Here is a 25,699-nt window from a genome sequence, read left to right as displayed (position 1 = left end):
ATACATAATGCTTTCTATGCTTCTTTCTTTAGAGACATAAAAGGATTTTTTTAAAAAGGCAAGTTGAATACATGGCAATAAAGACATAAATCTTCAGAAGCAGGCAAGCTACACTCCCTCTGCACTTCACAAATGAAGCATGGTTTTTGCAAAGAAAGAGTTTGTTAGGAGAACCAGAGGAAGCAGGATTTCCATAATGATTTGCAAGAAAGAATTCTGTAACACATGGCGCTGTATTTCCTTCAGAACTGCAATCCCCTTGGGACCAAATTCTTTACTACTTAATCACTGCAGTAATTAGAGATGATGTTGGCAAGTGTTCATTGAACGTTGTGTCATTTTACATCTTAAAACATTTTGGCGTTACTTTCCATTTCCTTTATTTGGTGTGTTCTGGTCCATCCCCTGGATGATTAGACACAGCTGGCCTTTGCTTTGGGACCAGGTCAGTTTTGCAATTAAGAACTGTGTTGGTCTGCACTGATAAAACCAGGGACTAAGTAGTTCTATTTATGGTTTATAAATGACTTTTCCACCAAACATTTTTTATAATGACTTGTACACAAGAGACTTGATGTGAAACAAATCTGAGTGAAACAGGATTCCAGCCACAAAAAATGGCTCTGTCCTACAGCGAGCCTTCAGATGTGGAAAACTGCAGTAAAAAAGTATTAAGATGAGACTGCATGAAGCAGAGCTCTGTAGATGGAGAATAATGTTGCAGCACCAAACCTGTGTGCAGAACATGGCTGTGATTATGAGGAGTGCCCTGGGGATGTGGGCAGCAAGGGGCAACCATCAGCAGCTTCTGCCGAATGCTGCTCCTTCCTTCTCTGCTGCTCTGTCTAGGCTGGCCAATGTCATGTCAGATGAGGAGAAAGGGAAAAGTGAAATGGCTGTTCAACCCCTAAATCTGTCAATTGAAACTTCTGTTGGTAAGGCTGGGGGGACGGTGCTTGAGTGTTAATAATACATCTGGAAATAGTGCAGCCTGACTTCTCTGCATTTCAGGTCTGTGCCTGAACCTGTCACTTCAGAAAAGTAGGAGAGGTTCTTACAATATATCATAATAGCTGAAGACCGCAGGTGTACATTTCAGTTTTCTAAAATCCAAGTGTCATTAACCATGTTGAGTGGCATATCAAGGCAACAGTGCATGGTGGAATGTCCCTGCACTGCTCTTGCAGGCTCAGATTGTCCTTTTACACTCTAGATCTTAATCTTCATTTTTCAAAATGTTCATGTGTCTGTTACTTTTTTAAAATAGGCTTTGATGAGGCACTGGAGCCTTTCAAAGGTTAGACTGGAGGGTGCAGCAATGGCCTGGCTGTGATGCACACTTCTCCCTGGCCCCACGTGTTTGAGCATCCTTTCAGCTGGGCAGGAATTGCAGTGCCCCTCATAATTGGGCTTGGGCTTGGATAAAGGCTCTTTCCACTTTCAGTCTCATTTCTTGCAGGCTGAAACAGAAAATTCATCAGATGTAAAGTTCAGCTTAAATGACAATTTGTGTGACTAATGATCTTCTAAAAGACAAGGTGGTAGATTATGATGTCTTCTGAAATGCTTTCAGAGGAGAAAAACACACAGTAAAAATTATATGACAAATATAAAAAAGGGAAAAGAAAACAAAGTTAGTAACATAAGCAAGCACTAGCAGCCATTATGCTTTTAAATTATCTCTCCCCAGCCTACAAATCTTTGCTTTGACTCACGCACACCATACATCTAGCAAAGAGAGAAATAATATTTTTTATTGCCACTCAATTATAACTGATATACTACTGTATCATTGTAAAATGTGTGAAAGCTGAAATGTACACACACAAAAATTTAAAATGGCAGGCAAGGAACAGCATATTAAAAGTGAGAGAACTTTCTGAGCTGGTTTTATATACATCCTTTTCTCCCCTTATATGCATGTTCCAGGCAGGCAAAAAGTACTAATGAAAATTGGGAATGTGTAATAGCTCAAAACCAATTAAAGAAAATTACCTCTCCTTTTAATTCTGCTTACAAGCCTTTTCTGCAATATTGATTATTTTCCAGAGGTAAGTGATAGTATCTATTCTTTCTGCAATTAATCCATATGTTCATTTTGCATGGTGGTTTTAGAAATCCTCTGAGGTCCAGAATTAGGATACTGGTAGCTAGAATAAAGCGAATTCTGTGACAGTTTCTGAGAAAAAATCTGGCCAAAGGCTGATTGTGCTGCTGCTGTGACAAAGACATCTAGTAGTGTATTAGTTGTCTGACATACCACAGGACAGGTTCCGGAATAATTTGAAACTAGAATTCAGATTGCACCTGGCCAATAACTTCCTTTCTGCAACACTAGCACTGAAAATTCCAGAGCTGTGGCTATATGGCAAATGCATGACAAAACCACTGTTTATCATTTTGTTTGCTACTCTTAAATAATTCTGATGTTCCTTTTTTTCTTCCATTTCAGAGTCTGACACTTAGGAATATCTTCCAAGGGGTGATGCTAGTTTTGTACTGAAAGTTGTATCTCTCAGTCTTTGTTACATTCATCACATATGCCCAACTGATACTAAAAGGGGGAGTATGTTTTTAAGCATTTTTATGTAGACAATTCAAGCACTACTTTTGGTCATTTTTCCTGTGCAAATGCTCCTAAATCATCATGAGACAGGAGGTATTATGGGATGCACCTTAGGCAAAGTGCTGAACACATTCTGAGTGGCTGCAAGGCCAGGTACCTTGATAGTGCACATGGGAGTGTAAGAGCACTGGAGGTTCCCCTAGCTAGTGGCAATGGTACAATATAGACAGGTGTCTGTGTCTTACTTTACCTAGGTTTCCATTCCTTTTAGTGCTTCTACATCCATTTAATGGATTAATAACCACAGGATGTGCCAATCCCTGCTGTTCAGTCTGTCCAATATGACCAACCCTCCTTTTGTTTAGAAGAAACCTGAGAAGAGTAAATGTGAGTGCTTACAGCTTGGCTCTGTCCTACAGCCCCTGTTGCTGGGCAAACCTTTTGCAACCTTGAGGGCAGGGGCTTTGTCCCAGGATTGCTCCCTCATGGTTCCCCCAGGAGCCAGGATCCAGATGAATCCTAGAGGCAAGCCCAGTCCTTGCCTCTAGGAAGAAGGACGCTCTTTCTCCAGTATTCTGCCATGCTGTGTTCTTGTTGTTTTTCTTTTTTTTCTTCTTTTTTTTTTTTTGTAATAAGAATCTCCTTGTAACACTTGAAGACTGAGTTTAAAATCAGCCTGGAAAGACAAATGGCAGAAATACAGCTGACCTCACCAGGTTTTCTGCTCTTAAGCTCAGGATGCATTTTGTTACTAGCTGTGGGAAAACAAAATGAGCCAAGATGCATCCTTTTCTCATTGACATAAATGACCTATTTTCTCTTCTGAGGCTCAAGACACCCTGCTCCAGGCCTCCCCAAAAAGAATTTGTGTTCTATAGCAATGATAATTATAAACTAGCCTCTGCTTTTGGTCACTTTAAATCCACATGGTATTTCACATGCTATTCTTTGTGCTGTCAGGCATACAGGAATTCTATCCTGCTGCAGAAAAACCCCATACACTGTAAAAATGAGCTTCACTTTTTAAGTCATGTCAAGTAAATTGCCTTTGAGTGCATTATAAAAAACTGTTATACTTTCTAGGAGAAAAGTTTCCTATTCCATATTTTAAATTTCTGTCTGTTTCTTCAGAAGATAGAAAATCTTTAAAATTTGAAATTATGTTTGTCTATAAAAGCAGTATATTCAGAAATGTTCTCTGTATTTTAAATGTATTTTACATGAAGTTATAAATTACAACAGTGCCACAATTTCCAGATGTGTTTTATATAAATATGGATTAAGATAAATGTAGCAGGTTGAGCTAAAATTACCAATCCAAATTCCAATGCTTTTCATTATTCAGTTTCTGGATAAGAGCTTAAGTGATGTTTCCTTTAAAGAGGTATACCCTGGAATGAGGGATGCATATGCCTTCCAGCCAGGAGACCCAGCAGAGCACGGGCGAGAATCAGCAGCAGTTGTGCAGTGGGTTTTGTCTGTGTGAGAGTTATTTCTATCCCAGCAGACTGTCACAGGGAGTGCCCCTCTGCTTGGGAGCCTCAGCAGCGAGGTCACGGCTCCAGGCAGAGGGAGACTGAGTTTCCTTCTCAGGCTTTGATGGACTTTATCAGGCCTCTCTCTGTTACCATAGTTTCCATTTTGTTCTCTAGATAAGAAATGGAAATGTATAGTTCACAGAGGCCTTGATCAGTCGGTTGACATAGGGTCCCTGCCTGTGGTGAGGTTTAAGGGAATGAGAAGTAACTATGCAGAGTCCTGTTGTGTGCAGGTAAAAGTCTTTTCTTTCCTCCTTCCTTTTTTTCTTGCCTTGTTTGCTTGCTTTTAGCCATATCTCTGTTCACAGAAACTTGGTGGGACATCTGAACCACCAGCTAGGTAAAAGGATATCTTTACACAGTTTTACAAGAAGTATTGTCTAGTGATTGTGCATTCAGAAACTCAGCTGTTGTGTGCCCTTTAGTGAGCTTGTTCAGCTCCACCCCTTTTGGCTATGGACATTTTATTGGGAGTCCTACTCACATCTCTCTTTTTGTACTGCTGTTCCCTTCCTGTTCTTGGGCTTCCTGCACTTGCAGCTCCAGTCTGAAATTTCAGAGCAGCCAGGGCAGTGTCTGTACTGAAGCACTAAGAAGTTATAAAAGCAGTGGCTGCAGTTAACCACCACTAATACTACCTCTCTCACAGAAGCAGTCATTGCCTTCAAATGTCCTCTCCCTCCCTAAAATCCCAGGGAAGAATCACCGCTCCTTCCAGCACAAGAAAGGCTACATGAAGGTTAGGGACAATCCTCCACTGCCCATTGCTCTCCCTCTTTTACTGTCAGTGGAAATTTCAGATCACTTTATTCCCATGCCAGTATCATTCTCCCTACTTTCTTTATCTCTGGGCAGTGGCCAGGACTTTGGAGTCAATACAAGTATTGTTGTGCAGAGGCAGTATTCTCTGTCACTGTTCCTTTTACCTTAATAAATAGATACTATCTGCAAGTGAAGGAAGGCAGTATGTGTTTTCTTTTAATTTATTTTGCAGGCACTGTTAAAAGGTAGAGAACTCATTATGTTCCATCCAGACAGGAAGTTTTATTTACAATTTCTTACCTCAGTGCAGCTGTGGCAAATTATATCAGCCCTTCAATTCGTGCATTATCATTACTTCCTCACTTTCATACCCTTTCCGGAATTACACTACCACTAACCTGATGAACCCATTTTCCTTTAAAATCACTCCTATTTTATGTTTAGAGATTGCTTGGGAAAACTCAACAGCAGCAGCTAAAAGAGCAGGCAGGTTGGCTGTGTATAATCTAAAGGTCAGTCTATTTTCAGGTACTTCTTCAGGCTCCTGCTGAAGAAAGCATGGAGCCATCTGTGCCCATACAGGTGTCAGAAGTTTGTTCTTGCACACAGCGCAAAAGGCAAAGCCAGGGGAAACAGCCACTGACTCCCCTGGTGCCTCCTCTTTGATCCTGGAGGCTGCAGGGTGCCTGAGAAGATACTCATCCCAGGACACAGCAATTCACCTCCCACCAGTGATTCCCTTTTTGTGCTGTTGCTTTGAAGGAAGGGATCTCATTCCCATGCTCTGACAGCAGGACTCAGAGATGGAGCTGGAGTGGATAGGTGTCAGTATGATAGGGATCAATGGCTCTTTGAGGGTTATCTGCCTCTTCTGCAGAATTCAAAACTTTTGTAGTTTACCCATCTGTTCACCTATCCCTGCTAACTACATCATCATGGAACTGTAATCCCAACCTCCAGTTCTGTATTTGTGGGCTACATCTATAGAAATGAGCTCCAGCAACACAGGATCCCTTCCCTTTTCTTGTGGCTCCTTAGCCACTTCTGCCTCTACCTAAAAAACATGCTTTGACACCACAGATACCAAACCTCCAATTCTCCAGCTGGGCCAGGCAGCATGGCAGGATGAAAAGCTTTGTCTTCTCTTGCATTTGCAATAGCTTTCCCTTCCAGCCCAAGTCCCTCTTTGGCTCCCTGCATCTCCATCTCCATTGTACATTTTGTGCTCCTTTTACACAGTAACTAATATGCTAAAATATTAGAGAATATACTAGAGAAATGTACTGTTTTATTGAGTAAACTCTGAATTGCTGCTGCTCAGTTTGCTGTGAGTTGTGACTTTGCTCTGAGTTATTTTTACCACTGAGAATTGCCAGGCTTTATACCATGTTTTGCACAGGAACTCAGCGGCCCTTTCACTGTTGTGTTTGTAATTCCAAGGAAGCTGCCTGCTCTTGCAAGGTTTCTCTTTCTTTCTCACTCTTAGTATCCTGTTTAAATACAAGAAATGCAAATAAATTATTTAAATTCTGTATTTTGCAGGGAAACTTCCTGCTGAGACTTCACTTAGACCAACTGATATCTTCTCCCTGCCTGGAGAAAACCTTTGTTCTCGAGACTGAAAACAGGCACTTAAAAGTAAGCCTGTTTGGTCTGCCCCTATTAACCAGCAGTGCTGACAGAGAAAATCGCTTTTCCCCAGTGTTCAGCACTTGAGAACCACAGGATTGAGATTGTTTATTCAGACTGCTTGATTCTTTGGTATCATCCAGTGGGACAGGCTGAGTCACTACTCGATTCTCATTTCTCTTCACATGAAGGTTTCAGCTCCCTTGGACTGCCATGAATCCCAAGCAATGATCCTGGTTTTGTCCTGACAGCCCCCCCAGGTTTCCATTGGACTTCCTGGACTGGTGGTCAGAGAGACCCCTCCCATGGGCTCTGAACCCCTCCTCTGCTGGGATGATGGGGGAAGGCATCAGCACAAGCTGCCAGATGGCACCACCTGGGAGATTTTGTTTCTTTTTGTGCTGCCCTTCTCTCAACAGGGCAAGCTCTTGGGGCAGATAAGGATGTATTAAGTGACGGGAAGATGTGCAATTGTCTCCTAAAAGATGTCAGTTCAGTATTGCTGCAGATGAGAGGCAACTGTTCTATTTCTGTCCTTAGTCTGAAATAATTTTTGTTGGGATTGCTGAGGGTCCTTCTTTGCTGAATGGGACCTCTGTGTAATGCTAAAAGGAATATTCTGTTTAATGTTCTGTTTCCCAACCCTTTGTCTTTCCTTCACCCAAGATAACTGCCAGTATGTTCATGAGTTTTTCATTTGAATGAAATTTTGCTCTAGCTGTGGGCAGAATATAGAAAGAAATCAATAGCTATTAAGATACGTGATACTGCAGGATATGGGATCCTACTGGTAGAAAAAGCAAGGCCCATTTATTTATTCACATACCCGAGTGCCTGCATTCACAGTCTGACCTCACTGCCCAGGTCCTGCTCTTCCCCCAGGTTTTCAGTGGGGTTTTTGTTGCCAAATGCTGAGCAGAGGATGTTTTGCCCATTGCATTCTGCTATGTTCTGTGCTAGTTTCCTGTGAAAGTGCCTTCAGGTATTTTCCCAGGGCTCACATTTATTTGTTCAAGAACAAGTTAAGAAAGAAGAGTGACTGGAGGTTTTAAAACCCATTTTCTTTTTATCTAGTGTTCTGTTAAAGCTTTCCTCCTAAGCAGCTTACAATAATATAAACAACCTGCAGAAAAAACTTCCTGTCAATCTACTGCTATAAATTCCTGCAAGTCCAGGGGCTTCAGGAGCTGTATATTGCACCGAGAGCCCTTGGAGTCAGAGATAACTATCAGATAATTCACTCCTCTAAAAAATACTCCCCTATATTCAGAGTGAGTGGAGAGCAGGAGGGGGAAGAGGAGATGGGAGGGGATGTGGAGGGGCAGGAGGGGGGTACCTGGCGTGTGGGACAGGCATGGAGACCAAGGGACACACAGGAACAGCAGCTGAGTGAGTGTTTGCCTTTCCCAGTGCCCCTGGCTGTTGCTTTACCAGGCTCCTCGGCTGCACACCTTCTGGTTGGCATAAAAGACACTTTTCTTTCTTCCAGCTTGTGTGGGTGCAGCACAGGATTCAGCCCCTGGGGCTGCTTTAGCACAGAGAGCAGCCATGGCTCTGTGCTGCTTCGGCTTTGGAGGGGCTCAGGAGTAACGAGCAAAATCTAATTAAGAAGAGTGAAATACAGTAGGGTAAGTCAGCTGCATTGGAGTGTGAAATGGAGCCATTATAAAACAAAACACTGTACAGCAGCATCTCAGGACCTCCACAGCATTGCAGGGTGCTGACAGACTTCCCTGGCACCTGAGCAGGAATGCACCGGTGAGAGCTGGTGATGGGTCAGGCTGCCCTGCCAGGGCACTCAGCTCCTGCTCAAGGGGCAGTAGGATAGGGGACATGCCAGGGCAGCACAGCTCCTGCTCAAGGGGCAGTAGGATAGGGGACATGCCAGGGCAGCACAGCTCCTGCTCAAGGGGCAGTAGGATAGGGGACATGCCATGGCAGCACAGCTCCTGCTCAAGGGGCAGCAGGACAGGGGACATGCCAGGGCACTCAGCTCCTGCTCAAGGGGCAGCAGGACAGGGGACATGCCAGGGCAGCACAGCTCCTGCTCAAGGGGCAGCAGGACAGGGGACATGCCAGGGCACTCAGCTCCTGCTCAAGGGGCAGCAGGACAGGGGACATGCCAGGGCACTCAGCTCCTGCTCAAGGGGCAGTAGGACAGGGGACATGCCAGGGCACTCAGCTCCTGCTCAAGGGGCAGCAGGACAGGGGACATGCCAGGGCAGCACATGGCCTGGCCAGGCTGGCACAGGAGGGGTGGAAAGGGGGTCCTGAGAAAGCACTAGTGCAATCAAAAGAGGAGGGAAAGGAAAACAAGCTGGGCAGTGAGGGGTGACCATGAAGGGCAGGTGTGGAGCAAGGCTGGGCCTTCCCCCTCAGAAAATGAAAGACTCTGAAGCTATTAGAGCACAGGTTTCCATCCACTGGTAATGGCTGTGAGAGCTGCTCTGCTCTGCTCTGCTCTGCTCTGCTCTCAGGGTGCCACGCTGAGGGCAGCGTGGGCCACCACTCTGCTCTGGGAGGAACTCAGCAGCTCCATGTGTGTGAAAATTTGCCTCTTTGGGGACAATTTTTTGAAAAAACTCCAAACAACACCCTCCCACAACACACACTTTTTGAGCTGGCAGTGTTCTGAGATCAACAAGTAAACCTTTAAAATACAGAAGTTGTATTTGTTCTTCATGACACTAGAATTTATGAAATTATAGCATTAGCTCTATTATTTGAATTTATGAAAAAAGATGAAAAAAATTGGTCTTGCTGGAAAAACAGCTTTTGAAACAGGAAGGAATGGTTTCAGTATCCTTAAAATATTTTTTATAGTAATTGCTTGCAGTTGCTTCTCTCTTAAAGTTGGAGAAAGGGCATCTTGAATGCATTACAGTAAGTTCAGCCCAAGTGAATCTGCTTTCAAGTATGCAATAAAGGATACCCACACTAATAGGATTACTACAAACAGAACTTGTTGTCTTTGTATTTAAAATCCTACGGTTAATTTGTCTTAGTTCCACCCCTCTAAAAATTTTTGTAACAAATTTCTATTGACAGTCATTACTTAATGATGTTTCACTGTTAAATGCTCACAAGAAATATCTAATACCTGCTGGGAAAAATTATCCGTAAAGGTTATCTCAGTAAGGCGTGGATGTAAAATGTCAAAGGACAACTTCATCTCTTTCTCCTCCTTCATCCCCCACCCTTTCAACAGGCAGGAAAACCAGGGGAATGTTTGCAAAGCTGTGCTTCCCTCCAGCCTCTCTTCTCTCTCAAGAGAGCCTTGGGATATACTTATTTAAGCTATCAGGGTGTCCAAAGGTAGAAAACTGAATGCAGATAAAATTAATAATTTACTAAAGCTTTGCTGGAGAGCAGCAGACCACACCACCCACCACTGCCAGTGAAGGACAACTGAGCCATGAGGGCAAGGGGTACCTCCTGCCACTGTGGAGGGGAGCAGCAGCCAGGGACCCTGCGGGCACAGGAGCACAGGCAGATTACCCCTGGCTTCAGATGACAACTTGTTGGCTGCAGTCCCCTTTTCTTATTGTTTCAGCATTCTGCTGTTCCTGTGGTCTGGAAAAAATGTGGCTAAACACTTCCCTTTGTGGCCCCCACAAATCCCACTGTATTTCATGCACTGACTTGTGTCTCAGGGGTATGTAGTAGGGTTTCCAGTCCTGCCCCCAAAACCAAGACACTGCAGACCAACTGAGAGATTCAGATTCAAATAGTGAATTTTATTTTTTTTCTTGCTACAGTTAGATGTTTTGGGGGGTTTTGTATTTGATTACTTCTATTCATATTTGTGAATGCACCTGTTAATGTAGGTGGTAGGCCTATGCAGGAGATCAAAGCTGCTCACAGAAAAGTCTTTGCAGAATCAGTTTTATGTTATACCCCACATTTCTCCAAAGCAGCAAGGTAGAGAGTCTTTTTGCTTCTGAGATCAAAATTCATTCTCCAGAACAGTCTAGGTGTTTGTTTTTAATCATCTGTGTTACTATCTGTGGCCTGTTTGTAAATGGAGAGCAAGAGGCAGCAATTATGATCAAGCCTGGCTGCAGTCTTGGGCCTCGTGTGCTGGTTTTGCCTGGGGTGCAGAAAATCTGCTTCATCTTCCTTCCATGAAGATAGCAGTCCAAAGCTTGGCACATTCTGTACTTTGCAGGGCTCTTTTTGACCTGTGTCTCTCTTGCACCTTACAGCAGGAACTCCTGGTAGCTGAGTGTGCTCTTTGTGGTTCCCATCGGTTGCTTTGTGCAATTGTAGAGCCCCTTCATGTGGCTGATCATCGTGGCACCTCGTTGTGAGTGCTAGCAAGGGTTCACAACTGGCCAGGCAGCTTTGCAGTGCAAACTGATTAAAACAGAAATGTTCTGGAAACCAGAGGATCTGAGAGTCTGATGAAGGTCTGGGATTTGTGACTGCAGAGATTTTTCATTGGTAAATGCAGCCCATGGCGGGAGACACATTGATTTAGGTCAGAACTTCAACATTTTTGTCTTCTCTGTTCCTGGTATTTCTCATATTGATTTTACCTTTTCTGTTATTTGAGTTTCACATATTTATTTACTTTGTCTCCTGTAGCCAATGAACAGAGCGAGTGTCTGATTATCAGAGGTCTGATTGCATTCAGTGGCTGAGTGTTACAGCCAGTGCTCTCTGCTCTTCCTCTTGAGTATGCTGTGTTGTGTATTGATGGAACTGGGTAAAATACCTCTTGTGTATCTCCTGGAATCAACCCAAGGCAGTTTTGCCAATGCAGTGTCTCTCTGTCAGTACCATCTTTCCTATCTTGATGTTGTTGTGACAAGAATTTTTTTCTGCCTACACAATATCTTGATAATGATATTTATTGACTCTACCTGATAGAGACATTTTGCACCTATACCAAAGAATTTTGGAGAAAGAAAGTCTTTACAACCTCCCAGAAAACCTGTCCAGGTAAAGTTTGATGTGTGACATGTGTAAGCATATTCCCATTCATTGTGGTTTTAGATAAGTGTGCTCATGATGGGTAACAAAAGCATAGAAATACCTTGGGAGTATGAAGGGACTGTTTCTGTTCCTTAAGCTTTGATAACATGTTGACATCCTTAGTGAAACTACAGAAAGGTCAATATCCTTTGCTGTCTTTTCCAGTGACATGTTTTGGAATATTTTTCTTTTTGTTCACATTCCCTCTCTGTTCTCAGGTGAATACAGTTGTAGCTCTCTCTTATGGACAGCTCTTCTCTGTTTTGTGCTGTGTCATAGAGATACAGATATCTGACAGCTGCAAAACATGCCTCAGAAAATTCACTGAATCCTGGTGGTGTGACAAGCAAAACCCTTGAAAATCCCCACTGCTTTTGTAACTGCATAACAGGAAACCCCTGATGTTGGGTTCATAAAGGATGGCTTTGCAGGACTCTGAGAAAATCCTCACTGTGGTTTTGGAGGTTTTAAAAAAATCTCTATTATTTTTGTAACAAAGTTTGCATTTCCTTTCAAGTTCGTGACCTTGCCAACATAAATGCATACAAAACTTCATCACTGGGATGATATATATTTTGTATTTTTTTTCTTAAACAGCCATTTTCCCTCACATCCTTGTCCCTTATCCCAGTCTCCCCTGCTTCTTTTTCTGCAATATGTGAAAGCATTGGCTCCAGCTCTTCTGTTGTTTGCAAAGACCTCAACACAGCTGGTGATTATAGGGAGAAATGTTGTTTGATGGGCACAACAGGGCCTGAAGGCTGCTAGCAGGTTCCTGGTCCTGACCCTGCTGGGACAGGCCCTGTGCCAGGGTCCCCTCTGGGTGTGCCGCAGGGCACAGCTCTGGCACAGTGGCACTGGTGCCTGCTGCCACCCCTCAGCTCTGGGACACAAGCTCTTCCCACCCTCAGCAAGTCCCTTCACTCTTCTGGTGCTTGTGTTTCCTGGGGTGCCTACAAACCTGCCAAGAAAGGCAGATTATTATTCTGGACCCTCTTTTTCAGTGTGAGTGTTGGGAAGGGAAGTAAGGTGTAAGCAAGCACAGCCTTTCCTCTGCTGGGATCAAAGTCACTGCTCTTACTGTGGTTTCTCACTTGGCACATTGTTCCCCTTTCCTGGATTAATCCCCAAAGTATACAGAGGTTTCTCATAGGCCTGGATGTGTTATCAGATATCTTTGTAATTGCAGGAGCATGAGCTGTGGGGTGGACATCTGTATACCCCCAAACAACTCTACTGCAAAGAAAGTTTCTCATTATATTCTTAAGTAATAAATCTTTTGCAGCCACCCCCATATTGTTAATATTCATCAGGGAAGGGATAGTCAAGAGCAGAATCCACAGAAGGGTTGCATGTATGGTCACAGAAGCAGAAGGGTTGTCTCAGAGCTGGAGCACCCACTCTGTCCCATAAATGTCTCCTGAATCTCTGCATTGAGGCCATCCCTGAAAGCTGGGGGTGTTAGCAGCAGTTCTTGTGCACCAAATGACCTCAAGCACAGATTCTCTGTTGCTCACCCACAGCTTTTTGCCCTTGATCTGCATGTATTTGGACCTACTCACTTGGAGGGGAAGGGCTTGTGTGTGCGTATGGCTTGCCAAGGAGCCAGCTTGCAGCACACTCTTACAATGGAAAAGCTCCTCTTTCTGAATGTTTTCTGCAAGAATAGCTGAGATAATCAAGCCTTCAAAGTAAATGGAGGGGGAAAAAAAAACCCTCAGACCAAACCTCAAAATTTCAATAGGGCTATTTCCAAGCTCTGTCAGCAATACTTAAGTGAGCTGGGACATCTCTGAGAGCAGAAGATGTGGGTGGAAAAATTTAAAAGAACCCCAAAAAACAAAAAAGGAAAAGTATATGCACAGCAGGCCTGTGAAAAAGCAGTGCTAGAAGACAATTTTTAAAGGTCAGAATTATTATAGGGCATTAATTAGCAGACTGATAATGCTCAAGTTGCCTTAGCAAATTTAGACACTGTGTAAGGCCACATGCTGCAAGGGCTGCAGCCACCTGAAAAGAATTTGGACACTTTAACAGAAAATATGTCCTGCTCAGAACAGAGCTAGAAGAACATAATGACAAAACAATATGACTTCCCTAAAGTAATTAGGAGGTGGTAGTGAGAGTAAATAAGCTTTTGCAGAACATAGTGAACCAAATGAGAGCAAATAAACTGTGTGCCAGTGCAGGAAGAGAAGGTAGCTAATCCTGTATTTTAACAGTGGTACTTGAGCTGCTAGCAAAAACAAACGTGTCATTGCAAAGCAGGGGAATTACAAAACAGATTGAATATATTTATTTACCAGTTCCTGATCCCAAATGTTCTCCAACCATAAGAAGTCTTTGATGCATTAGTGAGGTCTTCATTTGGCCCCTAGAGAGCTCAGGTAGGTTACATAATTGTCGGGGATAGTACTTACCATGCGTTTACATTTCTAAGATACATTAATAAAAAGTAAATCTGAAACATATTTATTTTTTCTTGCTCTTAAATTCAAAGTAGATCATGGCTGGACTTTTATTCCTTGCAATTCAGGAGTTATTTTTCTACTTCTTTTTGGTAATATATTGACTAAAGAAATACTTAGATACTTATTTATCTGGTAATTTTGTGCATCTTTTAACAAGATAGTAGCTGTTGGAGGGGAGTAATAACCGACTTTTAAGTTTTCTTCCTTTTTATGGGTGGCTGAACTGCAGAATTATAACTGAAATTTGAAGATGGTTATATTTAGGAAATTGGCTTCATTCATTGTAGACAGAGTATTTCTGAAATTTGGAGTATCATTTGGCTTCCATCTCCAGGCTTTCAGCTTGTAAAAGTGCACAATGCAGGGCAGGTGTGTGAGTGTATTTGTACTCAACTTACCTGTAAATATAAAGGCTTTGTATATCATAGGTACATATGGAAGACATGTATGTGTATGAGATATGTGTGTGTGTGTGTATTCTTAGCAGTATTTGCCATGAAATGGTTCTAGCACTGCAACATTATCTTAAATTACCTGTTAGAGGTACTTGTGAAAACTATGTCTAATTTATCTTCTCAACTGCATGAAGAAAATTCTAGTTAATGCTTTACTGTGACTTCTGTGATAGAGTATAAAAATAGTTGGAAGGAGAACCATGTCTAATATTTTTCCATTATGAATTTCCATTGAATTGACTTAACAGTCCAAGATAAAGTGAGCTGAAAATTTCTTTTTTTTTTTTCATTTTTGATGGGGACACGTAGGTTGAGGTTAGAACTCTCCAAAGATTATCTGCTGAGTGCCAGCATTTAATGAATCTCATTTGTTTTCTTGATTAAGTCTGCTATTACCCCTGTTTAGTCTTGTCATGAGCCCATTAGCCAGAATTCTCATATCATGATTTAGAAGAAAAATTAGCCTAGAAGAGCAGCAGTCATCATCAGTCAATTTTCAGTTTACAATTTATGAATCCAGGAACCTGTAGCCTCATACATATCTATTAAAAATAAAAAACAAACCAACAACCCAAACAATTGTTTTTTGTGGTGAAATTCACAGGCCAATAAGGGCTGCAGTCAAATACCAAGTCCTGGTGATAATGTTGTGTATCACTTGTTTACACACAGTCACGAGGGCTGCTTGGTGAACCTGCATCTGACAGGTCTAGGATTTGTGTGACAGAAGCTTCTTCAGCAAGAATTAACTCTCAAAAAGTTTGGCCTCTTATTTTCAAAAGGTAGGTGTACAGGAGGCTTACTGAGGTAACAAAGTATTCAAGAGCTTTGGAAGTGCTTAAAAGCCATGTCATGGGTACAGTGAAAAGTGTACTCAGGTGTAGCAGGGTTTCTGAAATTCTTGACTTTCTTGAAAATGTTATGAGAATAACCCTTTAGGAATTTAAATATCTTCATCCCTTTTCAGAGTCTCTAAATGAAAAGAGCAGCATAGGGTGAGGAGTACTTTTTAAATGACATTTTGTAAATTTCAAGGGATGCCATTTCAACCTCTCCTGGAAGTGTGAAAACTTGGACAGTGGAATTTGCAGAACTGCCACAGAAGTATTTCTGTGGTGAAAAGAGAATGAACTGCAGCTGAATCAGGGGGTTGTGCCCTGCCATTATCCTGTAATGGGAAACATGACTTGGCCATGTGCATGGAAGCCAACATTGCAAATATTTGGACATAATGCCATTACTTAATATTACCCATTCAATGCCCTCTTTCTCTTTTCTTGTTTTCTTTGTGCCACTCTAAATGACTAGGCTGGCCTGCTGGCATTTCCTTTTTTCTTTCTGCTTTTGCTGCTTTCTATCTCCTTTTCTGTAATTTCTGAAACTGAGTGGGATCTTGATGCTTAGAGCTCCCACATTGCTTTGTATTGGATGAGCAGTGTGAGCAACATCCAGTAATCAAAGTGAAAACAGCTCCAATCATATGACTGTTCCACAGGAGCTCCTGAAGATGCCTGGAAGAATTTGCTGCATTTCTGGCCCCAGAGGCTGTTATGGAGAACACCACTTGGTAATCACAGTTTGTTTTTCTTTCTTTCTTTCTTTTTTTAATTTTTTTTTCTCTAAACCTATGGAAATTACTGAAGGAAAATATTTCCCCTATCCTTACTAGAGTTGGATCAAAACAGAAGGACCCATTTCAGCACTAACCACATCTAAATTACTTAATTTCTTGGCTGGATGGCAGAGAAATATCTTTACAGAACTGGTAAATGACCATGACTACCTCTCAAAAAAATTATCTCCTAAGAATAATTCAGATGCTGTAAGAGAAATGTACTCTCACCAAAAGCAGCTTTTCCAAACCTCTGTAGTCTCCCTGCACAATATTCTCTCTAGCTACAAGCCTCTCTTCCTTTAGTAAATGTATTATAACCCTTTCAGTCTGTTCTGCTTTACGTACTCAACACCATGAATCTATAACAAGGTTATGGGTGAGTAACAGTTTAAATTACTTTCAAATACAGCTGAAAAGCCTATTATAGATGCAACCTTGAACTTTAATTGTATAAAGGCAGCTACTTCCTTAGCATTCACATTAGTGATAAGAGTTCCTTGCTTGTAAGCCTGCCGGGACTTTCTGGCTGTGTTGGCAGCTATTTATTCTGCCTCTAGACTTTGAGAAAAGAAATGCATATGTTTAAACACTGTAACGTCCCAATATCTATTGAAATTTGTAATGATGAAGGTTGTAACATATTTGAGTTGGAGTCTCAGTCTGGTTGATTATATGTTATTCTTCCTGCTATTTTCCTAGGCTACACAAGAGGTTGCTGAAATCCAACGTTTGTTTTCAGATATACATTCATGCTTTTTAAGGAAATGATTGTAAGGAGCTGGAGAACCTTTGAAATGATGTTGCTCAAAGATTTCCCAGCATTGGCACAAACTAAGCAAATAAGGGTAAGCTCAAAGGATCCATTAAAGGTAAACAAAGAATCTCCTTAAGGCTGGCTTATAGTTGGTAATGGAAAAATATGGGAGTGCTTTTGTGGTCTCATAAGTGCTTCTGTGGTCTCATGGTTTCAAAGCTTTTTGGTACATCTGATTGAAAAAATCACTACCAAAACAAAACAAGCAAGACCCAAACAAACCCCACCCAATTCCCCAGATCAGTGTGTTGGACTGGAACACCCATGGGCTGGAAGCTCTCTTCACAGCAATGGCCATAGGCATGGACTTGATGGAGGGATTATTTCCAGAGCTGAAATTTTGTATTTCATACCCAAGACTGAGTTCCATGGGTATGGAACTTCAATGGGAAGTTCCATTGAACTTTACAATGAGGGTAGCTGCAGCTAACATCTCGATGAGGGTGGAAGTGAGGTTGCTGCTCATGCAGTGCAAACAGCTTACAAACACATCTCAGACACTGGTATCAGCCCAGGGTCTGCTCAGTCCTGGAGGAGCTGAGTAAAACACCAAGTGAAGTTTTATTTGTTTTGTTTTTACCAACAATGAGCCATGCTATCTCATGTTTGTTAAGCAGAGGTATAAAAATTTTGCCTTGAATATATTTGATCAAATAATTAACGTCTTCTTTAGATTAAAATACACTTATCAAGCTAATTAACTTTGATTAAATCAAGGATAATGGGGTATGAGTATAGCTCCCCAAGAGGTAAAGATGGAGAGCTCTGTAATCCTTCCACTGCCTGCAGTATTCCTTGAGCCTCCAAGACACAAAGCAATGCTCTGAGCCACTGGTCCCTCTGTGGGAGCACATTTGCTCTCCCTTAGTTGAAACTTTTAAAGGCATTTTTAGGCTTTAGAGTTTAATAATTACTATCCATTTTAGCTAAAATATTCTAATTCAGAATATTAGAACACAAAGAGTAACACTTGGAAAAAGAAAATTGGATTCAGAGTTGTACTGAAGTTTTGTGATCCCTAGGCAGAGATTTGAGATCTCTGTATTTCCTCTTCATTCAGAAAATGAGATGCGAATTTTAAAAATGAGACACATTTTGGAAGATTATTTTCTAATTTTATAATTCAGCTAATGAAATGCAGCTAAGTGAATACAGCACATGTTATTAATTAACAGGAAGATGCATGTCCTCTTTAGGATACTTAGCAGCATTGGTGCAGAGGTGTCAGCAGGGGCACTGTGGTGACAGCATTGGGGTAGTATGTAATGTTGCATGGACCAATCCTGAGTAATATTGCCTGATGCCAACTCCTACATCAGCTCAGCCCCTTCCTCTTACCCAAAGCCTTCCTATCTGAAAAACAGATTAATTTCTAGGAAGAATGTAATGAGACAGTCCTCATGGTGTGGGCTTTTGACTGATTAAACAGTCATATGTCAAGTCCCTTTATGGTGCCACAGAAGAAAGAAAAACTAGTGGAAAAAAGAGAATTGATATACTACATTGAATAATAAACAGTGTAATTTTCCTGCTATATTGTAAGCTGGTAGAAATGTCTAAAAATGCAAAGAAACATTTTAATTCCTTAAATGTTTTTTCTTTTGAATAATGAACAATTATGCATCTTAGAGGGGGTTAATTTTGTGAGCAGAATATTAATAATTTATGAATGTGTTAAAGGTATTGATCATACAAGAGTAGAAGCATTATGCTTGAGCTCCTTCTGTAATCCATTAAAAAGGAAGTAAATTGTTTCAGTTTCATACTAAAATATGAGGCTAGCAGACTGTAGTTTAAAACATATGTAAAGTTGTTTTCCTGTTTAAACTGCAGTCATCCATCACTGGTGTGGTGGTAGCACACAGGGATTTGCTGGGACTCAGCCCCAGACAATCAGCCCAGAGGCTCTTTCTCCTTCCCCCAGTGCCCTGCCCATGCCCACTCCTTGCTCTGGGCACCTTCAGGGGCTGATCTGCAGCCACAGCAGCTGGGCTCCATTTCACCTGCGGGTGGCCTGTTTCTGGGCTTGGGACACAACCCTTGGGGTCAGCAGAAGTTATGTGAATTCTCCTGAAGAAATGGTGGGGAGATATCAACTGTGGAACCAGATCTATAGCTTGTCTGTTTTGGTTTTTACCAGCCCTGACCATTTTTTCGTGGTTGAACACAAATACCATAAATATTGTATTTATGCAAGGTGAGTACTTACAGCAAAATCCATAAGACTTCTATGGATCCAGGAATCTTCCCTGAATTTAACTGCATAGAGACTTAGGTGGCTTTGAATTGTTACCCCATTTTATCATGGTTGCATGAATAAAGCTTTAATCCTCAGGCTCAGGACTGTAGGGTGTTTCTGCCAGGAAGGAACATGGGCATGGAAACCAATAAGTGCAATCCCTCTCCTTCTATTCCTGTTCTAAGGTAGAAGAAAGAATGATATAAACCAGAGGAAATAAATAATTGGTGAATAATTTTATTAATCAAATTCCTTCTAGACCACCAATCTCATTATTTGTTTATCAGCCAGGCTTCTACTAAATCTATTCACAATTAAAAAAAAAATTACCAAGTGAACAGTATTGACCCAATCCTTAATTAGGGCAGCTTAGATGTCTTGTATAATTAACTGGACTTTGTTCATAATTATTTCCTGATAGTTGGAATTGTTTTCCACAAGTAACAGAGCAATAGTAATGGTAACACCAAGAAATCTTTGATTTTTCAGAGTAGAATAATGACTTGGCTTATTGTGCTTAAGTTGCATAAGACTTTTTTGTTCCCACTGATAGCTAAAAGTAATCACATCAATTTGTCTGGGCCACACAGGGAGGTTTTGCAAAATTAGTTCTTTCAATGTAGAAATAAGTATGCATCCAAATATTTGAAATGTGTCTTTTCTAATGTATGTTTTGTGATGGCCAGCCTGAGGTGACTCCTCAGACACATGTGAATCTTGGTCTTAAAAAAAGAGAGACACAGATTAAAGCTGGTGCCCACTATGACCATGCTGGGTCCTGCTCAGTTGAAATTAATGAAATTAATAACTGAAATCAGCTGTCACTGATACTACAGAGATTAAAAAGCTGCAACTCAATGAAGATCTTCCTGGGCCTCCTAACCAGCAGGGCCCCTGAGTGCCTCTGTGTCTGGGTGCAGGGATGAGGCTGTCCAGGAGCTGTGCCCACCCTGGTGCCACCCGCTGCCACCAGCACCGCGCACCCAGCCCCTGGCACGGTGCCCTGCGTGCAGGGACCGCACAGAGCACCTGTGGGCTGGTGCCTCTGGAATTCAACAACACCTCACCAGTGGAAGGGATTCTTTGTGGAAACAAGGTAAACAGATTTTATTCACAGTTTATCACTACTCCTTTAGTGCTGCCTTTTGAAGCTGGCTTGGGGCACAGTGTCAGGAAGCTGGAGGGATGCTGCAGGAGTGCCAAACGTGGTCACTCTCAGGTGGGAATACACGCTGAGGGGAAGCTTCAGCAGGCTCCAATCTATGGGCCTCTTGGAAAGAGGTGTTTGCTAGACCACTGTCTCTGATTTCAAGAGAATGAGCGTCTGCTCTAATATGAGAAAATAGTAGTCATGTTACAACTCAGGGTTGTTTGGAATTCATTATGAAGCTGCAAGAAAGAGCATGAGGGTCAAAGAGGTTCACTGCTAATTAATACCTTTACTCCTAACGAAGTAGCTGCTTGCTCCTGGGGTTAGGCAGAGTGTGAGAAGAAAAAGAAGCAGGCAGTTGTCTGCAGGCTCTTTCAGGCCTGAAACAGCAGATGAGTACATGTAAAGTTTAGGGAGACAAGCACTAGGACAAGGTGTAACTCATTGCCACCAGACTTGCAACAGCCCTAAGGCAGCAGGGCTGAATGTGTATGATTAGAATAAGACTTCTTTTCTAAAACTCCAAACTTCAGAAGACCAACAAGGGTTTTCTTTGTATAATTTTCTGTGAGATTTGCTAAACCTGAGTAGTCTTCCCACAAGAGGTCTTGGATGGTGCTATGTTGTGTTCAGGCTAGAAAACACAGAATGAGTTATGACAATTATTCATCTGCCTCTGTCATCTCTTCCTGGCAAAGATGCCTCTGATCTGCTCATCTATAAAGAGCCAGGTGAATTTGGGTCATTGCTTGCAGATCACCCTGTTGCCACCAGTGTAGCCAAAGTCCATAAGCAGTTGGACACTTTCAGGATGTTGGGAGGATGTGAGCAGTGTGACTCCTGGAGCATGGAAAGCATGGTGTGCTGTGTTGCCCTGACAGCCATTCCTGTTTGCATCCTGCTTATGAATCCACTGACCCATTGCCTATGCATTTTATGTTACTAACTAATATCTAATTATTTTTTTCACTGTTGAATTTCTTGCAGCTCTCTTTAAAGTTTAGTAGGTAAGAAGATTAAAACATAAATGCCATTAAATATGCTTTAAATATCAGACCTATTGAAATACTTCCAGGTTCTGTATCCTCTTAAAAAATAATCCCTATTCAAAACAGAGGAAATGTCATCTGCATTAGTGTCTTCTGAGTTTAAGATTGGATTATACGGGGAATTATGTAAAATAGCTTTGGAAATCTGATAATTAAAAAAAACTTTGGACTATGTTATTTATGACATTTTAAACCTCTGTGACATTTGGGGATGTTTTCTGTGCCGTACATGTACTGTTAACTTCACATGTAAGATTTTCTTGCATAACTTCGTGTCAATTAATGGTCATAGAGTCTGTATTCAGATTCAGTCAAGCTGGATGTGCTGGGATTTGGAGTCAATTACTGGATCTACATGAAGTTAAAGCTGGGGTGTGGGCAGATCAGGATGTTGTTCTCAGACCACTTTGTGGGTTGTCCTCTGTCTCCATAGGGAAGTCAGGAAGAAAAGAACCAGAGGCTAATGTTAGCTGAATTACTTAAGAATGTCCTCCCATATCATCCTGTATTGGAGCCCCACAACATCCCCAAAAGTCCTCAAAATTTCAGTGCCCATTTATTAATGAGCACAGTTACTCCCGTGAGTCCCTCTGAAAAGGGCAAATGAAGTCCCATTACGGCCATTCCAGTTTGCACATTTAAGTGTTGTAGTACAAAAGGCAAATGGTCAGGACAGGGCTGCTTGGCTGCTCCAAGCCCTGCAGGTTGTGTCCAACACAGAATGCCAGAGCATCTGTAGGATGTTTCCATGGGTCTGCTACCAGAGCTGGGAGATGGAGGGGTCCTTGCATCAGTGTGAAGTGCCAGGGAACAGAGCTCATTTCTGGGAAGGGCAGACAGGATTTCTCTCCAAGGCCGGTAGATTCTCTGCTTTGTGGGGCAGAAAGAAAAACCCTTACACCAGCTTGGTTTCTTGCATCAATGAATACACAGCACAGGCTTTGGCAAAACGTCACAAGCTCTGGAGGAGAGTACTGAGATGCACCCTGGAGCCTGGGTGTGGCCTTGCCATCTCTCTCTTCCCAGGATACACCCATCCAGGGCCACACAAACCGTGATGGCTCTCTCTGTGTCTGTGGTCACCTCCCCAGGTGCTGGCTGTGGCTCCCTGTGCCTTGCCCCTCACAGCAGCTGAGCTGGGAGCCATGAACACTTATGCAGAAGTGCTCCTGATAAATATTGACCAGAAAACTTAGCATAAATATGCAATGAATTTATGAGCCAGTGGGAAATGTTAAACCAAACATATTTAGGACAGAGGCTTTCAAAACAGGCCAGGAAAATTCTTTTTCCAGCAAGAGGTGATATGAGCCTATTCTTTCTTCAGCTGGCTAAGCAACAGCGGGAGTGTTTCCTACTAAACAGCCTCATTAGCATAAGAATAACTACAGGGTAAATTTTCAAGCTCATTCCAAGTGAATTCAAAGGGAGGGGGGGAAATATTCTTTTAATATGCGCAACTCATGCAAACAATGATATGAAACTAATTCATTTCATCATATTATCACCATATCATATTAACTTAAAAGAAATAATAATGCAACATGGAAATGTTTGCATATTAGAGAGAACTCTCATTGTACCCTATTAGCACCATATCGTATTAGTATTAGTATTGCATTAGGCTATTATGCTACAGTGCTAAAATGATGAAATCCCACTGTGAAAACTGATATTGAATTCTTGTAATGTTTTGGAACCATTTTTAGCACTGAATATAAATAATTCATGGGAGCATATCTAATGAATTGATGAAAACCCCCCCATCCCTTGACATTGTGAGAGTATTTATGAATGTAAAGTCATGAACAGGATTTTTTTTTAATGGAGATGCGCTGGGACTGAAATATCTGGCTTATCACTTGACCCAGTGTGCTTATGTCACACAGAGCGTTGGGTTGAGTTGCCACATTTCTCAGGTAACACGGCAAAGGTGGCATCTAAGAAGTGGCCTGTTCCAGGATCAGGGGTGCACAGCTCACCTTTCCAGATGGGCTGCCTCCAGGACACGCTGAGACCCATGAGCAGCCAGACCCTGTCCAGCACAGGGTCACTGCACTAATACCACTCTGGTCCATCTGCATTGACTTCTTGAGTTGTTAAGATCTGAGACTAATGGCTAAATGCTAATGAGAAAATATGTATTTGCCTCACAGGCTTTTATGGAATTATCCTTTCACTTACCCAGCATTTGGTGCTGTTGTGTGATTGCAAGGGTAGTTATTACCACAAGCAGTGCTGAACTTTGTTTTATGCAGACGTATTGCTGGCAGACTGGTTCCCATGACTCTTTAGGAAGGTAGAGGGCTGTACGATGAACTAGTGAGCATTAACTCAGCCTTTAAGGGCCCCACGAGGAACAGCTGAAGCAGACAGCAGTGTCTGTCCCTGTTCCTGGGAGGAAAGAGCGGCTGTGCTGGCACAGGAAGGAGGTGAACTGTGTTCTGGGTTAGTCACTGATTTATGATCTCAATTACCATCACCTTGTTCCTTTCGTGCTGCTCTCCAGCATCTCTTGGCCTATGCAGCAGATCTCTCCTCTCTCTCCTCTGGCTCCTGCATTTGTGTCTGATTCCATGCAGCACTGATGACCCTCAATCTAAACCATGGTGCTGCATGACCTGTAGGAGAAATGGTAACAGGGGACCCCTTCACAAATCCTTCAGTTTCTTTCTCACTGAGGTGTAAATTCAGAGCAGGAGATGCAGGGAAAACAAAGCTGGGTTACTGTTTCCACTGCTTTCCAAAAGCACATGAGGACACTGGCATGCTGTGTACCCTGCCTGCCAGGCTCAGAGAGAAGAGCCCATGTGTGCCCTGTCGTGAAAGTTTATTGTGCTCTTCAGGCTTGTCCTTTCTTCAGCAGTCTGGGATGCATCTGCTGTGCTTGCAGTGGGAAACATCAATCAGGTGGGAGGAATGACTCTGGTTTCAGTGCATGAGGCAGCAATGTGGGGGAAGTTTCTCTAAAGGTCATCAGGAGTCACACACTCTCAATACTTTCACCTAGTCTGGAGGTTTCAAGGAAAAAATACAGCAGCAAGCTGGGGGATGTTTTTGGTTTTGCAGGATACAAGGTCAGAGCATTGTGACCTTGTTCAGAGCAGAGAAGGAGTTGATGGGAGTGAGATCCCAGGAACAGCATTATGCAGAGTAAGAGCAGGTGAAGAAATATGAACTGTATCCTGTAACCCTTGACAGATGTGTTATGCACATGGTGTTTGCTTCTCAACTGGCTTGAGCAATGAATCCATTCAAGAGAAGTTTGATGGCAGGGTAGTGGGGGAGTGTTTATTTTCTCTCTGTTCATTTTTTTCCTCACACACAGGTTTGGTTTTCTGTTCTTTCCTCTAGAAAATACTGCTATAATCACTGCAGAGATGGAGAGTCCTGCTTAACTCCCATTTTTGTATTCAAAACTGGAAAAATTACAAGTGCTTGAAGTTTATCCTGGCCGGTAAGCTCCTAGTTTTCACTGGTGATATTAAATTACACATATGTTGCTAGTGAAAATAATTTCAGTTCTTCCTGTAGTCAGTATATAAAGTGTATAAATAACATGTTTGAGAGCTGCTTTTTTTTTTTTTTTCTGTGCTGTGTTTTTCTGCTAAGTTGAATACCAGACCTAACATTTATTTATAAGGTAGCTAGAAGAGAATTTTCCTCTGAGAGTAGCAGAGACACTTCAGTATTCACCTAATTCATACTAAAAGCAATGGATTTTTTTGTGGATGAACCACAGTAGCAACACATCTCATCTCTATATCAGCAAATAAAAACATGCACTTATTTCACCAGGATAGATAGATAGATAGATAGATAGATAGATAGATAGATAGATAGATAGATAGATAGATATAGATAGATAGATATAGATAGATAGATAGATAGATATAGATAGATAGATAGATATAGATAGATATAGATATAGAGATAGATAGATAGATAGATAGATAGATAGATAGATAGATAGATAGATAGATAGATAGATAGATAGATAGATAGATAGGAAATTGACCCTAAGGTAACTAAACAGTCAGTAATTTTTTGCTGTGCTTCCAAAGCAGTATTTTAAATAGATTCCAGCAGCTTGTTGTGGCTTACTGAATTTGTTTGTATGGGTCAGTATGGCCTAATTTTTCATGAAGAAGCTCTTCTCCAGTTATATCTGTGGATAATTTAAGGTGAATGTGACAATTCATGATTTTTTTCCATAACTATAAATATCAGACATTTACAAACTGCACCTTAACCTCCAAACATTTACTCCTACAATTATCATTGAATGTTGTGGTAAGCTGGAAACAACTGTTGCTAGTGAAGATCACCATATTTTGTTGGAAAAGCGAGTGAGATTGTGGCTGAGATGCTCCCTGTGCCCAGGAAGGAAAACTCTGTGCTCCTGCAGACACAGGAGGTGGGTCCTGGTCTTGG

The 25,699-nt window shown here is 41.9% G+C and overlaps 1 long non-coding RNA gene across 2 annotated transcripts in view; it reads left to right on the top strand.

The window, feature by feature from the left end:
- The window catches only part of LOC134423052 (uncharacterized), a 261,702-nt gene that overhangs the window by 172,653 nt on the left and 63,350 nt on the right, over positions 1–25,699 (top strand). For both annotated transcript variants that reach the window (XR_010028994.1, XR_010028995.1), the window contains exons 29-31: positions 15,894–15,965; positions 16,713–16,858; positions 24,620–24,722. This is a non-coding gene — a long non-coding RNA (uncharacterized LOC134423052). The remainder of the gene's footprint in view (positions 1–15,893; positions 15,966–16,712; positions 16,859–24,619; positions 24,723–25,699) is intronic.

The sequence above is a fragment of the Melospiza melodia genome, chromosome 11 (genome assembly GCF_035770615.1).
Source record: "Melospiza melodia melodia isolate bMelMel2 chromosome 11, bMelMel2.pri, whole genome shotgun sequence".
Lineage (NCBI taxonomy): Eukaryota > Metazoa > Chordata > Aves > Passeriformes > Passerellidae > Melospiza > Melospiza melodia.
The sequence above is the reverse complement of the archived record's forward strand: the minus strand, read 5'-3'. Positions and strand labels throughout refer to the sequence as shown.